Raw genomic sequence first — 14206 nt, forward strand, 5'->3', positions numbered from 1 at the left:
GGGAGTAGGGGTGGGTGGATATGGGGGACTTTTGGTATAGCATTGGAAATGTAAATGAGCTAAATACCTAATTTTAAAAAAATATATATTAAAAAAAAAAAGAACTCCTGAGGAATGCTTAGAACGCTTTTATATGGGGCAAGTGTTCCCAAATTTGAGTCCCATATATTTCCTGTCTGTCACTGGGGAACTGGAAGAGATGGGTGGATAAGGTAGGATACAGGCCTAATACAGTGAAATCAGATCAGGAGGACTAAATTAGAAATTTCCATAAAAATAAGAGGAAAAGGCAGTCTGGCATTTCCATAGAAGGCTGAAACTCAATTGAATTTGCTCAATGATGAGTGCCTTGGCAACTAAAATAAGCTTGTCTGTATGGTGTTTCAGTTTGGTTTAGATTGGGTTGGGTTGGATTGGGTTGGGTTGGGTTGGGTTGGGTTGGGATTTTTCCCCCATTTTTTAAATAAAAGTTTCTAAACAGTTAAAAAAAAAAAAAGAAAACAGTCTTGACATTTATGGCAAAGTTAATAAAACGTTTATTATATGCCCCATCAATCCCAATTTACTTAAGAGAAATGGATGCACAGTTTGTGTAAACATTTTACATGAGTTCTTGTAAAAGCTTTAATTTATTATAACTAAACCCCCGAGACATTTTAAATACCCCTGTAAATGTTTGAGTGGCTCAGTCCCAAACAAGCATAATTCAGAAAAACTAAAACAAAAATCAGAACTATTTTTTAAGAGGAAAAGAAAATGGGCAGGCAGCCTAGAAACTTTTTCAAGCTTGATCTGCAAGACTATTACCCAAACATGTGTGCAGTTCTGTTGTTCTGGGTCCCAAGTCAACAGTTGGGACTAGCCTGGCTATGTAGAGAGATGCTGTCGCAAAAACCAAAACAAACAAATAAGAAATGAATTGTCTTCTCTAAGAGACCAGAGTGACATGTGAAGTATAAACTATGCCCTTGACTGCAGTGGTCCAAGAACAGATTACTGATGTTTTTCTAAGAGTCTTTGCAGATGGAAGGTCAAACAGAGATGGACAGATGCTGGTATGCCCGACTGAAGAAAGTTCCGTGCAAAAACCTTAAGTGGTGCTTGCCTGTACCAGGATCCAGCTTCAGTCCAAAGCTAGAGAAGGAAGAAGAAGAGGAAGAGGAGGAGGGGAAGTTATTACACGTCCATGTCTTCTCAAAATTCCTGTTGAAAATTCAGTGTGCTGGATTAACAGATAGAGTTTATGTAGATTCTGAGACAGGATAGAAAAACAGGGAAAGATTAAGGGCACCAGAGACAGACAGACCCAGAGACAGACAGAGAGACAGAGACAGACAGAAAACACATAGAGATAACCTGACCCTCTGGAGTGGTTTATGTCACTTGCTGACAGAGTCAAGAATTTTGACAATTGACTGCAGTTGGCCTGTGCAAAAACAAAACAAAACAAAACAAAACGAACCTACACTATACTTCACTTCTAAAAATATTACAAATGTGACTCTTAGAACAGCTAATGGCTAATGTCTAAGACCGAAACAACAAAAACCATACAAAGGGTCACAGCCATCTGTTTTCCTCTGGGAGAGTCTCCAGCTTCCCTGAGGAAGCTCGCTGTGCACGGATAAACGCAGTCCGGGCTGCAGCTAGGGCTCCTTCTCTTTTCTGCCTCCTGTCCCTTTAAGCTGCCTCAGAGACCTAACACTTTCTGTCAGAAATTGAGTATGCAAACACTTCTTAAAGTCTTAGTTGTAGATCTTAGTTGTTGATATAGCCTCAAATGCATCTCACTGCTACTAAAATGCCTGCTTCAGTAAAGAAATATGTGTACCTACCAACGACTTTCAATTCTGTCTTCGATGTAGATTGTTGTCCTCAAGTGCCACTTCAAGGGCACCAAAACCATGCGTACAACTGTAGCTAAGGCACTTGTGTACTCTCTTCTCCAATGGCTACCCTGGGTCTCTTTCAGTGCATCTTCTCCTTTTGATTGATTAAGACTTATCTGAAATACTTTTCTTTAATTCAAGCCAATATCCTGGGTGCTTGTTAAGTCCTGAGGGGGAATTCCTCAGGCAGGAGGGCTGGCAACTTCAACTTGCATCCCTGCATCCCTAGCATAAGGTGACAGTTTCTTCCTCAAGGGTAGGATTAGTGTCCATATACCCAAGGCTCAGGAACACTAAGTATATCCTTTCGTGATGTGAGAATATGGCAGGAAGTCACTGTCTATAAATAATCAAACACACCTCAACAGAAACCAAAGACGTATCTTTTGATATTTCTCTCTTTTTAAGATTTTTTAATTGATTCTTTGTGAATTTTACATCATGCATCTGATTCCCACTCATCTCTCCATCCCTCCATATCTACCCTTACACCTCCCTCCACAAAGAAAACAAAAAAAAAAAAGAAAGAAATAATGAAACAAACAATAAAACATCTCACCCCCTGCCCTTGCAACTTCTCCCACAAGGAAACAAAACAAACAAACAAAAAACAGAACACACACACAAAATTCTCACCACAGAAGCTGCCCCTTCACACACTCCAGCAGGTCATAGATGCTGTAGTTGTTGGATGGGCCAACTCAAAGCCCTGGATCTGGGCCTGGATAGTGGCTGAGTTGGTCAGTCAGCCGGGTGTTTCACACCCACACCCCAGGGCCAGATCTCCAGCATTGACCCAGCTAGCTCACCCAAGTGCCATAGGTAGGGTCAGGGCCAGCTCTACTGTGCTGCCCAGGGGAGATGTGTGCCCCCTCTCCTGAGTGCTGCATCTGGTGAGAGATGGGACCAGCTCTTCCACTCTCATGACCTTGGCAGAGGGATTCTTATCTGTACTCCCACCACCACAAGGCAGATGAGGGGAGGGCTAGATCTTTGGTGTTCATGCACTCAGGGCTGGCTCATGCCTTTGCCACCAGGGCCAGCTCTACTGTACTGCCTAGGCAAGGGGCAGGGCCAGCTCAATACAGTACCTGGAAATCAACATGAACTTAGGTGGCAGCTTGAACCAGGGATAACTGCATGGTCCTTAGTGGTAACACAGCCTCAGATATCAATACAGACCCTAGGTGCAATAGGACCATGGACCCAAACACAGCAGCTAAGATGGTGTTGAATTTGCTTTGTGTCGTCTGTTTTATGGGGAAGGGGACAGTTTAAGAAACATTTGTTTTATAGCCAGGTATGTATGATTGCTTAAGTTGTGTTTCAACTTACTGTGCTTATCTGTAAAGCAGAAATGTCTCTAGCCTGCAAGCCCCATTTGCCCAAAGACATAACTTCCTGGAATGCTAGGAGCTGTTTGTTGCAGGATTTTTGATCACAGTGAGAACTCCAAGATGTGTGATTTACTGAAAAGCCCTGTTTCTAGTTGTGATGTGGTTCAGTCCTTAACACACACCTTTAATCCCTCTGGCTGGAGTATAGACATGTCCTTGGTACACACCTTTCATCCCCAACATCGAAGGTAAAGTTAGTTTGTAGAAGGAAGCACCCAGGTTTGAAAGTGATGTTTAATTGAGTGGCAGACAAAGTGACGAATCAAGAGAAAGATTTGAGAGAACGGGATACGCCCAACTCTCAGAAGCACAGAGGAAAGAGAGGTAACATAGGAGGGAGCAGTGCAGAGGGAGAGGAGAAGGAGGAGTTTTACAGACAGGGTGCAGAGAGAGAACAAGCTAGACACAGGCGAAGACAGAATGCGCCAGAGAATGAGAAGGAACCAGAAGATTAGAACTTATTGCCAGAGTTAGTATAAGGCCAAGCAGAGCAATTCAGGAGAGGCTGAGAGAGAGAAGGCAGATTGAATCAGTCAGCTTGGAGAGGTGTTTGAGCCAGAACAGCTGAGTTGAACCAGCCCACCTAGAGTTTAGTAAGAAGTAGAAAGGGTGAGCTTTCAGTAACAAGTCTCAGGGGCTGAAAATCTTTTAGGCCTAGATTAAATTGTACAGAGGCTAGACGCTTCCAGGACTAGGCCTGGGTTAACAGACAGAGGCAGTAAAGCCCTGGAGATGTCAATTAGAACAAAGATAGGTTAGGTAAACAGATTAGGTAATCTATGCAGAACCAATCAGGGGTCCGACTCTAAGTAATGGAGACAGGAAGACAGAACACCAAATGGGGTGGAGATGCCAGAGGTTCATCCTACTCCAGGTCCCTGTGGACCCAGGTGCAAAAGCAGCTCCCTTTTTGAGGCAAGGTCTGTACTGTACTGCTAGGCTGTCCTTGAGCTCTCAGGCTAAACCATCCTCCTGCCTCAGCCTTCCTGACCTTTTAAATGAATCAGAACATACTGAGTCCAAGATGTCAGCCAACTGCTACCTTTTTGGTTACTTTGTTAAAAGAAATTAGAAATTAATGACTTCCCACTGAAAGAACCTAGTGGGGAAACCCCCACTCAGCTCCCGATACGGCGTGCACCCAAGAATCACAAATAGAACACAATACCTTGATGTAACAACACAAGGTATTTTAATGGCGGAGCTCCGGGTCGAAACGTATCTCACACAGGAGACAGTGGATTCGACCACAAGGCTTGGAAGCTAGGGGTTTTTATAGAAAAGGAGTGGGGCTGGGGGAGGAATTGGCGCGGTTTCACATGATTAGTCCATTTAAACATCAGCAGCCTGTAACATTTAACTTAGGTCAGAGGGGTGGGAGATAGGGAGGCGATGGGCCTGCCCGGGCATGTCCTGGTCTGTTGTGCTATGTTCTCAGCCCCAGGTTTCAAAGCTCACAAACAACTCTTTGGGCTATTTGACATACATTACATGAATCACAGGTCTCAAGTTTTATTTCCTTTCACCACTAAGTAAGTTTGATTAGATACTTCCAGGTATACTAAAAAGATATTCATTGTTTTAGATGTTCTGCATATTTCAAAGACTGCTCTTAGTTTCCCAGGGCAGGAAGTATTTAGTGGCATCCACCTGAAAGGTGTTAATACTGTCACCACCCGGAATACAGCCCTTGTCTGACAAGCTGAACTTGTATCAAAATTCCCTCAGGATCCTCATTTGTAGCCTGGAAACTCATCTGTGTCTTCTTCCATAAATTGTAGTCAAAAATAAAAAGTATTTTTAGATGTCTCAGTGATAGAGCACAAGACATGCATATCACCTGAGATGCACGCTGAGATGAGATTGACCAGTGTGTATGTGTGTGTGTCTGTGTGTGTGTCTGTGTGTGTGTGTGTAGGGGCTGGAGGGGTGGAAGTTGGAGAGGCGGGGGGGGGGGTACAGGCAAGGCAGGGGGCCAGGGCAGAGGTGGCTGGCTGTTCCTTGCTGATCCACAGCCTATTACAGTTCTAAGCAGAGATTTGTGGTTTGACTACTTGTGAAAGGGAATTTCTAGTCTGAGTCAGAAAAAGAACCCCCCACCTCTGGACAGTATGCTTTGAGGTTCTGTATTGGGTAGCTAGATCAACCAGCAGACCAGAGGGTCATCCTTCTCCACATTTTTTAAAAACAGATTTATTGTTTTATTTATATGAATAGATTGTAGCTATCTTCAGACACACCAGAAGAGGGCATCCCATTACAGATGGTTGTGAGCCACCATGTGGTTGCAGGGAATTGAACTCAGGACTCTAAAGGAGTAGTCAGTGCTCTTAACCGCTGAGCTATCTCTTCAGTCCCCTTCTCCACATTTAAGATGTACAAGGAATAATGGAGAAGCCCTGTTCATTAAATGGATTTCACAGATTTTAAATCAGATTTACCTAATTGTGTAACTTGCAATTAAGTCAGATTAAAAAAAAAATGTGTGTGTTTCCTTGTTTGTCTGTATGTGCACAGTGTACATACAGGTACCCACAGAGGCCAGAAGAGGGCACTGCATTGGGTTCCCTGGAACTGGAGTTACAGATGGTTGTAAGCTGTCATGTGAGTCCTGGGAACTGAACCTGGGTCCTCTCTCCAAGAGCAGCAAGTGCTCTTAACCTCTCCAGGCCTAAGTCAGACATGTTAAATCCAGATTTTTTTCACTTGAAAGAGGGCTTTGCCAGGCTGAAAATATTTTGCTCTTTGGGGTCAGAGAATAAAAAGAATTGCCAGTATTTGTAACTGGTACTTGGAACACTTCCTATCCTGTTCCTTCCTAATGGATGCTGTGCATCTTTTCATGTGCTTAACTGGCATCCATGCCTGCTCTTTGATCAAGTGCTATGTTTGCAGACAGAGCACTCATGCGCATACAATTTAAACAATCTCACTCATTAAAATTGAATTATTTATATTCTTTTATTGAACTTTAACTTTTTACACCATCACACTGGAAAAGCAAGATTCAGATCTAAATTGACTTCTCATGATGGTGAGAGAGGACTTTAAGAAGAACATAAATAACTCCCTTAAAGAAATACAGGAGAACACAGGTAAACAGGTAGAAGCACTTAAAGAGGAAACACAAATTCCCCTAAAGAATTACAGGAAAACACAATCAAACCAGTAAAGGAAATGAACAAAACCATCCAGGATCTAAAAATGGAATTAGAAACAATAAAGAAATCACAAAGGGAGACAACCTTGGAGTTAGAAAACATAGGAAAGAAATTAGGAGCCATAGATGCAAGCCTCACCAAACAAATACAAGAAATAGAAGAGAAAATCTCAGGTGCAGAAGATACTATAGAAAACATTGACACAACAGTCAAAGAAAATGCAAAAAGCAAAAAGTTCCTAACCCAAAACATCCAGGAAATCCAGGACACAATGAGAAGACCAAACCTAAGAACAACAGGTAAAGACAAGAGAGAAGATTCCCAATTTATAGGGCCTGTAAATATCTTCAACAAAATTATACAAGAAAACTTCCCTAACCTAAAGAAAGAGATGCCCAAGAACATACAAGAAGCCTACAGAACTCCAAATAGACTGGACCAGAAAAGAAATTCCTCCCATCATATAATCATCAAAACACCAAATGCACTAAACAAAGAAAGAATATTAAAAGCAGTAAGAGGAAAAGGTCAAGTAACATATAGAGGCAGACCTATCAGAATTACACCAGACTTCTCACCAGAAACTATGAAAGCTAGAAGATCCTGAGCAGATGTCATACAGACCCTAAGAGAACACAAATGCCAGCCTAGACTACTATAACCAGCAAAACTCTCAATTACCATAGAGATATTCCATGACAAAACCAAATTTATACAATATATTTCCATAAATCCAGCCCTGCAAAGGATAATAGATGGAAAACACCAACACAAGGAGGGAAACTACACCCTGGAAAAGTAATCTTTCAACAAACCCAAAAGAAGATAGATAGCCACATAAACATACTTCCATCTCTAACAACAAAATAACAGGAGGTGACAATCACTTTTCCTTAATATCTCTTAACATCAATGGACTCAATTCCCCCCAAAAGACATAGACTAACAGACTGGATACATAAACAGGACCCAGGATTTTGCTGCATACAGGAGACCCACCTCAGTGACAAAGACAGACACTACCTCAGAGTAAAAGGTTGGAAAACAATTTTCCAAGCAAATGGTCCCAAGAAACACACTAATATCAAATAAAAATCAACTCTCAACCAAAGTTATCAAGAAAAGATAAGGAAGGACACTTCATATTGGTCAAAGGGAAAATCTACTAAGATGAACTCTCAATTCTGAACATCTATGCTCCAAATGCAAGGACACCCACATTCATAAAACAAAAACAAACAAAAAAAAACTTTACTAAAGCTCAAAGCACACATTGTACCCCACACAGTAATAGTGGGAGACTTCAACACCCTACCCTCAGCAATGGACAGATCATGGAAACAGAAACTAAACCGAAACACAGTGAAAGTAACAGAAGTTATGAACCAAATGGATCTAACAGATATTTATAGAACATTTCATCCTAAAGCAAAAGACCATACCTTCTTCTCAGCACCTCATGGTACCTTCTCCAAAACTGACCATATAATTAGCCACAAAACAGGCCTCAACAGATACAATAAGATTGAAATAATCCCATGCGCCCTATCAGATAACCACAGACTAAGGCTGGTCTTAAATTCCAACAAAAACAAGGGAAATCACACACACACATGGAAGCTAAACAGCACTCTACTCAATGATAACTTGGTCAAGGAAGAAATAAAGAAAGAAATTAAAGGCTTTTTAGAATTTAATTAAAATGAAGACACATTGTACCAAAACTTATGGGGCACAATGAAAGCAGTGGTAGGAGGAAAACTTATAGCTCTAAGTGCCTCCAAAAAGAAACTGAAGAGAGCTTACACTAGCAGCTTGACAGCCCACCTGAAAGCTCTAAAACAAAAAGAAGCAAATACACCCAAGAGGAGTAGACAGCAGGAAATAATCAAACCAAATAGAAAGAAAAATAACTATAGAAAGAATCAACCAAACCAGGAGCTGGTTCCTTGAGAAAATCAACAAGATAGATAAACCGTTAGCCAGACTAAGTAGAGGGCACAGAGACAGTATCCAAATTAACAAAATCAGAACTGAAATGGAAGACATAACAGCAAAGTATATCTTAAAAAAATAACTATTCTTTTGTTGAATATCAACAGTTGAAAATGTTAAAATCATGTTCTATTGATAATTTTTCTCACTGTGCTCGAAATTAGCATTTTCTTAATGTTTAACTTCAAAGAGTTTTTGGTACTTTGAAATTTTAAAAATATACTTACTGATAGAAAGGAAGGAAGAGAGAGAGAAAGAGAGAGAGGAAGAAAGGAAGGAAGGAAGGAAGGAAGGAAGGAAAGAAGGAAGGAAGGAAGGAAGGAAGGAAGGAAGGAAAGTGACAGGGAAGGAATCTATAGAGTCCTGGCTATAGTAGTTAGGAAAAGCAGAGAAAAGAGACAGAAAAGCCCTTGAAGAGGACCAGTGCACAGTGCACATATTGCAAGGAGAGAGGCCACTGGGCCCAAGAGTGCCCTAACAAATGGAAGCTGGAGGTGGGAAATTCCAGGTCTTGGGAAAACAGCAAAGGTATTAGCCCTGGGGGAAGACAGTGTCTAGGGAGGATGGGGTTCAGATCCCCTCCCCAGGGTAACTCAGAGTGGAGGGGAAACCCACTCAATTCTTGATGGACACAGGGGCCCAACACTCAGTCCTCCTCCAAGCTGATGGGCCAGTCTCCAGCAAAAAACCTGAGTCCAAGAAGCTACTGGTACCAAGATGTATATAACCAAAGAACAGTGGACATTAGGATGGGCCAGGTATCCCACTTATTTACTGTCCCTACCCTCTGTTGGGGCAAGACTTACTCTCCAAGGTGGGGGCCCAGATACATTTCCTGCTCGATGGGCCACAACTAACTGGCCCAAAAGGAGAGCCTATGGGTGGAGGAAAGACCTCCCTGATTGACCCCTGTGGGGCGCCAAGGCGACCTGCTTTACAGATGGGAGCAGTTTTCTCCATGCTGGTCAGAGATGAGTGGGTGCTGCCATGGTGGACGGCACAAAGGTCATCTGGGTGGAACTTCTACCCCTGGCATGTCAGCGCAGAAATCAGAGCTAATTGCCTTTATTAAAGCCTTGGAACTTGGGGCTGGCAAGAAGATTAACATCAACATGGATAGCAGGTATGGCTTTGCCACAGCCCACAACCATGGGGCTATATACCAAGAGAGAGGCCCGAGGCAATTACCAGGCTTGAGAAGTGGCTATGCAGGAGCCTATCCAGATTATGGGCCTGCAAGAGACACCCACTGGGAAATGGGACTGGACTAAAGAATGGCCTCACTTAGAATATACTGGAAAAGAAAGGACTCAGATTGCTACTCACCCTACCAACTACTACCTAGAGAAGGAAGGGCAATGGTGCACACAAGAAGGAAAATTATACCCCCTAGAAAGCAAGCAAAAGACTTACTAGGCCAAATGCACAGATGGACTCAGTTAGGAGATAAGGAGCTCATCCAAGCAGTCAAGGGATCTAAAGTCTATGTAATGGACCTCAGGTTTTAGGCTAGAGAGAACAGTGTACGGTATGCCAGCAAGTGAATGCTTATGCGGCCAAGGGTAAACAGGGCAGAAGACCTAGGGGAGAGAGGCCTGGAGTATACTGGGAAGTCAATTTTACAGAAGTTAAGCCAGGAAAATATGGTTACAAATACCTTCTAGTGTTTGTAGATACTTTCTATGGATGGGTTGAGGCTTTCCCCACCAAGCAGGAAACAGCTACCATGGTAGCCAAGAAGATATGAGAGGAAATTTCCCAGAGATTCAGAGTGTCCAAGGTAACTGGATCAGACAATGGTTCTGTTTTTGTCTCTAAGGTAAGTCAGGGATTGGCAGAGACATTGGGGACTAATTGGAAGCACCGTTGTGCATACTGTCCCCAGAACTCATGGCAGGTAGAGAAAATAAATAGAACCTTAAGAGAGACTTTGACTAAATTGACCTTGAAGACTGGCACTGACTGAGTGGTGTTCCTTTTCCTGGCCCTGTTCCGAGCCCGGAATACCCCCTACCATTTTAACCTGACCCCTTTTGAGATCCTGTATGGGACTCCCACTCCCTTGACCCCCACTCTTGATTCCCTCAGAGTGACTTTGCAGACTGACGAGAATCTTATGGCTTGATTGCAAGCTTTCCAGATCACCCATCAGAAATTGTGGCCTAAACTTAGTGCCCTGTATAACACAGGTACTCCAAGTTGGAGATTGGGTATATGTTAAGGGACATCATGCTGAAAACTTGGAAGCAAAGTGGAGAGGGCTGTTCCTGGTGTTGTTGACCACCCAGACCTCCATTAAAGTGGATGGAGTAACTTCCTGGGTTCATGTCAGACCAGCACCTGTGCCTGATGCCAACTGGATAGCAGCCAAACACCCAAGCAACCCCCTTCTGCAAGGCCAAAGAAACCTTGAGATGGCCATGGTGTATCTTCCAGTGCTGAGTCTCAGCAGCCCCCACAACCCTACTGGGGTGACTTGGCAGGTTCTCTCAGCCACTAGGGATGTGACTTGGTCCACAACAGAGGAACACCCACATTGTATCTGGTGGCTGGACCTTGTCTTTGATCTCTGTGATTTAGCAGTGGGCCTTGACCCCTGGGGTGTCCACTGGGAGGGATTGCCCAAATGTGGGGGATGTGGGATATGTAAATCTGAACTGTGTCTCAGAATTGGCCTTGGAGGGTGGGGCTTAGAGTGAGGATACTCAAATTTGAGAAGTTTCTTGCAAGAAACCCCCATATATGTGTGACCTCGAGATGGGAGAAGCTAGCAGCAGGCCCATTAGTGCTAGGGGGCCAACCACTTTTTCTGTGCTACCTAGAGGTGTGAAGCATTGGGCCAAGGTGAAAGAAGGACTAGCCAAGTGGAAGAGAGAAAGAAAGAAAACCCAAGGTTGGTTTGAATCCTGGTTTAACAATTCTCCTTGGATTACCACCCTGATCTCCTCCCTATTAGGCTTCTTAGTCATCTTGATTTTACTTCTGACTTTTGGCCCCTACATTTGCAACTGCTTGGCCACTTTTGTTAAGGAATGCATAGGTACAGTCCAGCTACTGATCTTAAAGCAAAGATACAAAGAACTAGATACAGAAGACCAGGAGTATAAGAAATCAGAATACCAGCAATAGCTTCGGGATTGAAACATGCACAAGAAAAAAGGGGGTGGGGGGGGATAAAGAGGTCAGCTCAGGACCTTTGGAAAATTCCACCAGGCACCCCTCCCCCTGGAAGAGAGAGGTCATGAAGCATGTAGGCACCCCTCCCCTCCAGAAGGGAGGGGGGACCAACCATTGGTCACCTGCAGAGACCAATCAATTTAAAAGTCACACTGTTCAGCCAATCATATTGTGCCTAGTTGCTGGTGCTCCATTCTGCCCCCTGGAAACTGTATAAAAACTTGCTGAATGGGCTGCCTGAGGTTATTGCCTCTCCTTCAGGTGCAGGATGACCCCAGTGCACAGGAACAATAAATACCTCTTGCTTTAGCATCGATCCCCAGATCCATGTGGCTCACTCAGGGGGTCCTCGGTAGCTAAAGCTCACCAGAGACTTACACTAACTTTAAATTTTTAAATAAGTGAAGTATATTCTGGAAATAAATACTTTGTTTGATTTACAATCATTTCCTGCCAACTATAGCTTTTCTTTACATTGATTCTTATTCTTATCATTTTAAATTATGCATAGGGGTGTGTGTCTACATGTGGATGTGTGCTTATGTGTGGGGGCACTGGAATGTGGCCACCAGCTGTGCTATTGACAATCATAGGCCACCTGGCATGGGTTCTAGGAATTAAACTCAGGTCTCTGAACAGCAGCAGGCACTTTTAACTGCTTCACCATTTCTTTACTTTCCCCTCTTCTTGCTTTCTTTCATTTTTAAAAAATGGTATCTTTGGCAGATTTTTTTTCATTTTGATGAAATCTAATATTTTTCCTGGTCCATTTATACTTTCAGTATCACATCTAAGAGTTCTATCCTGATTCATGGTCACAAGGATTTTCTTCTAAAAGCATTATAGTTTTATGTGTCACATTTCAATTACAGCCCACTTGAGTTTTTTTGTTTGGGAAGGTGGTGTTTCTCTGTCTGGGTTAGGAGTCTAACGCAGGCCTCCAGCAGGCCAGACAAGCACTGTGACACTGGGACCCACTATAAATCAGTTTTATATGTGGTGTGAGGTTTAGGATGTAGTTGACCTTTTGTATAAGGATGTCACAATCAACACCACTTGATGAAAAAAGATCTTTGTCAAGTTTCTCTGATACAGAAATTCAAATATTAGCTACTGTACTGTGTAGATCTTCTCCTATATGTCTCGCTAATGGGTCTTTCTCTTTTACTACATTATGTAGATCACTATATTTTATAGGAAGTCTCACAATTGGATATGATTCCTCCAACATTCTTCCTTTTAAAAGTTATGTTCTTTTAGGAAAACCACCTTACTATTATATGGTTTGGTGTATCTCCCCTCTTATGTTGCTGTCTTATATATTACACCCACATACACTGAAAACCTCATCATGGCCTGGGGATGGAGCCTGGTGCAGTTCACTTTTCCAGCATGTGTGAGGACCTGAGTTCAATTCCCAGCACTGTGAAATAAAATATTAGGTACTTGTGATAAGCTGTCTTTGTCATCAAGTTGATTGGATTAGAATCACATCTGGAATGTGTCTACAATGGTACCTTCCAGAAAGGTTTGACCAAAGAGGGAAAAACACATCCTGATTGTGAACAGCACCATTGCCAGACGAATCCAAGAAGACAGGGTGGCAACATCCCCATCTCTGCTTCCTGAGTGCAGGCATCCAGGTGACCAGACACCTCATGTCCCTTCTATGCCCTGGCGGACTGCATGCTCACATTGTGAGACAAGATATGCCCGTCACATGTTGCTTGTATTGGGTATTTGACCACACAGTGAGGAACAGAGCTGTTACAAGACTTCCAGTCTCTGCTGTCAGTGACCAAGCGTTCGGTTGCAGAGGAAAGGTACCTGTTCTTTCTTTCCTAACGTTCTAAGTTCCCTTCGGCTACTCTTTCTCTCTTAAGCAATAACCACAGATAAGGTCTTCCAGTAACAGTTTCTTCATTTTCCTTTTACCTTCAGTCTGAAGAATATTTCAGTAGTTACAGAATTCCATCTGGGTAATTATTTCCTTTTCAGCATTTGAAAAGTATTGTTCCACTTTCTTCCGGTTGTCATGGTTTCTCATGAGAATCTATAATCACTGAAATTTTATTCTGCTTCATGAATATGTTGCTTTTTGTTCTGGTTACTTTCAGAACTTCTTCTGTGTCTCTGTCTTTCATCACTTTGATTATTAGGTGTCTGGGGGTAAAGTCCTTTGTATTTATTCCTGTTTTGGGTATTTTAAGCTTTCTAAATTGAGAAGGTTTTAGAAAAAAAAATTTTTTTTGAGGCAAGGTCTCTCTATGTAGCCCTGTCTATCCCAGAACTCACTATGCAAACCAGACTGGCCTCAAACTCAGAGATCCACTTGCCTCTACTTCCCCAGTGCTATGATTAAAGGTGTGCCACCATACCCAGCTAAACCTAGTTCATCTCATGGATTTTCTATTTTCCTTCTGTTTCATTCACTCTAACTTTCTATGAGAATCTTCAGTATTTGGCTATCCTTGGCATTGTTACACATATTTTTCTACCAGAGATTTTTCTGTTTTTTCATATTCTGAATAACTGCCTTGATCCTAGACATTTTGAATGTTATTCTATGGATCTTCAAGTCTTACTT

The 14206-nt window shown here is 42.5% G+C and overlaps 1 long non-coding RNA gene across 1 annotated transcript; it reads right to left on the reverse strand.

The window, feature by feature from the left end:
- Positions 1-512: 512 nt before the first annotated feature.
- Gm30036 lies at positions 513-2296 on the reverse strand. Its single transcript, XR_390508.2, has 2 exons — positions 1362-2296; positions 513-1134 (listed from the first exon to the last, which is right to left on the reverse strand). It is a non-coding gene; the product is annotated as a predicted gene, 30036 (long non-coding RNA).
- Between the last annotated feature and the right edge of the window lie 11910 nt (positions 2297-14206).

Source organism: Mus musculus, chromosome 4, assembly GCF_000001635.26.
Source record: "Mus musculus strain C57BL/6J chromosome 4, GRCm38.p6 C57BL/6J".
Taxonomy (NCBI): Eukaryota; Metazoa; Chordata; class Mammalia; order Rodentia; family Muridae; genus Mus; species Mus musculus.